Genomic DNA, 3,608 nt, shown 5'->3' with positions numbered 1-3,608 from the left:
CTGAAAATTATAGATAGTGTGAAAAGAGCAGAAAAGTTAAAGGAACAGGACAGAAAAAGTGTGATCAAATTCTGATGAAAACCGAGAACTTTATAATTTTTGAAGGGTGCACATACAATATACATTTTGCCAATAGTTGCCAATTTAGGCTTGCGGATCAAAACTTTAAAAAATCATAACCTTCTCATTTCTGATCACAAGTTTGCTTAAACTTTCACTGTCCTATCGCTGATCCTTTCATTTTCTGCTTCTATCCACACAAACAATTTTCAGGTAAACTTTCCCTTTAAGATAGTCATCTTAACAATATGACTGTCACGGTACTAGTAGAAAAAACTGCTTTGTTCACATACAACCAGTCTAAAACTACAGCAAAAAATGTTTCTGGTTTCTGCAGTGTCTGTAAAAAGGTTGTCATGCTACAACACATATTCTCATCGCTATACACCCCCATTTACTCCATGCGAGGCATGAAAATGCTCAAACGAGTGTTGTTTTATCAAGTTAATGAATTTGCCTGACTGCACATGCCATCTCGACAGTAATGCAAATACATGGTTAAACACATCGAAAGTTCATTATGTTGTAGAAGACTGCCCTGGTATAAAGACGAAAAAAATGAACGAACAAAAAAACAACAACAACAATAATGTGTAGTAGCAAAGAATTCAAAGCAAGACGTTTTAAGTAAAGACTACATGGCATGCTTTCTCTGTTTCATGTTCAGAGACTTCTCCGAATAATCGTGGTTTCTTTTCGATCGGAAGAGCAGCAGGTTTATTTTCATTTTCTGACTTATTGCATCTCAGGAAATAAGGAGGAAGAGGAAGAAGAAGAAAATGGCGAGGGGGGGGGGGGCAGGGTGGAGAGAATTGTGTAGATGCAGTGTCCTTTTTTGAACCAGGGGTATTGCAAGAGCGTTCGTGAAAATGTCATATGCGATGCCGAATAAACAAAACCACTTACTTCATTTGTGTCTAAATTAAATCAGACAGGGTATATCTATTTTCATTCAAGCATGATGTGAGGAAGGGAATCTCGGGGTCCTGGGCAGGAATGCCACGTAGAGACGGTTCATTCTCCCTCATACATGGGCAGCGATGGAGAGATAGGGGAAGGGAGGGAGAGGGAGATATATAATATGAGCGAGAGACAGGGAAGAGGAGAGATGGTATATCGTGTACTTTCGAGTGGAGAGGTACATGAAATGAATTTTGGAGAAAGCTATTCCACCTGATAGGGGAATATAGTAGAGTGGGATATATCAGTATATCCTTTTTCATATCTGTATAATACTAAGCTTATCTTCTTTATGCTACAACAATGCGCTTACTCTGACTTAGGATTATATAGGCCTTTGCTTTTTAGAGGCGTGCCGACTGCAAGTCTATATCTTAATGTATATGTTTGTTCCGCCGCTTTTCAAAAGAAGGTCACTCTTATTGTTTGATTGGTATAGTTCGAATGCCTTGTTACCCTGGGCACGCAAAAGGCAAATTTCGCATGTATCTTGAATACTCGAGCACCAGGGTTTGTTCGTCTCCTTTTTATTCTTTTATTTGGTGGGGGTTGGGTCGGGTAGAAGGTCTGTAGTTTCTTCATGAACAATTTCTTTTCAAAAATGGCGTTTGAAATATACTGTATCGCCACAGTTTTTAAAGGTTCAAAAGTAAAACGACAAAAGCAATGTTCACGCACGCACGCACACACACACACACACACACACACACACACACACACACACACAATCTACTTTGTACCTTTATAGACTGTAAGATAATGCACATTCAGCTATAAAACCATTTCAAAGGGTGATATGAATACTTCCATCTGTGAAGCTATAACCGACAATATTTTGACACGATGGCATGAAACCGTCAATAACCGTGCAGAGTTATGTGAGAGCTGCAACGAAGATGGGAAATGAAGGCAAAAAAAAAAAAAATGTTTCAATTCACAGCAATTATTGGATCACTGCGAGAGGTTAGGATTGGGGTGAGGGTTTTGCGTGAGGGTCAGGACGGATTTACGATAGGGGAGGTAATAGTACTTTGCAAGAGCAGAACAGCTTCCCGCCCTTTTCTTTCGGTTAATAATCTTGAATATATACGCCTTCGCCTATAATGTGAATTTATGGCTTATATGAGAATTTTGAATCTAGCGGGAAATGAAAGGGGAGGCAGCAGATGAGACCAAGACGGGGAAAGCTGCCCTCATCTGCCACCTCGACAAATGGATGGAGTTGGAAGGAATGTTTTATTAAGTTTTCACACAATACTTCACACGTCTGTCTTACTTTTACATCATGGTTTCTATTTCTCTCCAATTTGACTATTGTCGTCTGGGGGGATGCAGTCTTATTGGTGTATCATCGAGGACGTGTCGTTAACCTTTGACCCTCTCCGCCATTCTCTGTTATGTGCAACTTTTTTCCCGGGGTAGGCGATTCCATTCTTCAGTGTCGACGATCATAAAAATGACAGAATTTGAGAATATGATTTAAGGCGGCATACACACGCGAACATTCACACACACACGCACACACACACACACATACACACACGCACACACACACACACACACGCACACACGCACACACGCACACACACACGCACACACACACACACACACACACACACACAAACATACACAAACACACACACACTCATAGACAATATTCATATAAATACATGCATCACCGGAAATACCGGTAGATATTTCGGGCGATGTTCGTTATTCCAAAGGTTCGTCGATCTGAAAATGAAATAAGGGTCGTTTTTCTTGAAGATATATACGAAACACACAAATTCCCTATAGGCGCTACCTTGATGTTTGTTAAATTTAAAATGGGTTCGTTTACCCGAACAATGTGGCGTTATTCCGAAGGTCTTATTGTATTTCAGTTCACAGTAATTCCCTTGATTACATTTTTGTACTGATGTTGTGTCATTATGTGTATTTAAATGGTTTCGATCTTCAACCTTCATTGTCTCTACTAATGAAGTAACGAAACAAAAAAGGATAAATAAAAATTACTATTGGTATTATCATCATTATTGTTATATTATCATTTGTATTTCATTTGATTGAATTTTATTACTTTCTTTCCATCGAAAAAAATGCGATACATAATGCAAACTGTATACAAGTAAGGATAAAGAAGTAGGTTACTTCTTTTTCATCATCAGGACATCACCATCATGATTTAATGAACATCTACTGTACATTGTTATGAGATGTGCTTTACTGCTTTAATGTCAAGAATAACGGATAATTCCAAGGATGTGATTTAATTTTTAAATCCAAAATATATCTCATATTAAATGAGAGACTATATAATTAGGTGAGAGACAGTCTAAACATAATAATGTGAAACGATGTTATGGCAAAGGTCTCGGAATGAGCTGTCTAAAAATTAAAACAGCTGACCGGGGTTGGAGAAAGGGTTCAACTGTTGTCCTATATTGACATTACAATATTTCAAACTATTATTAGACTTCTAGTCTATACAACCTGGCCTTTCTCATTACGCGCTAGTTACCTAAACTTAACCGTTCCCGTATGGAAGAACATGAACAAGGTTGGGTTCAAGGCCCCCTCTTGTGAAA

This window comes from Diadema antillarum, unplaced genomic scaffold (genome assembly GCF_040938485.1).
Source record: "Diadema antillarum isolate AM-2024a unplaced genomic scaffold, OU_Dant_1.0 scf00000015, whole genome shotgun sequence".
NCBI lineage: Eukaryota > Metazoa > Echinodermata > Echinoidea > Diadematoida > Diadematidae > Diadema > Diadema antillarum.
This window is presented reverse-complemented; position numbering follows the sequence as displayed.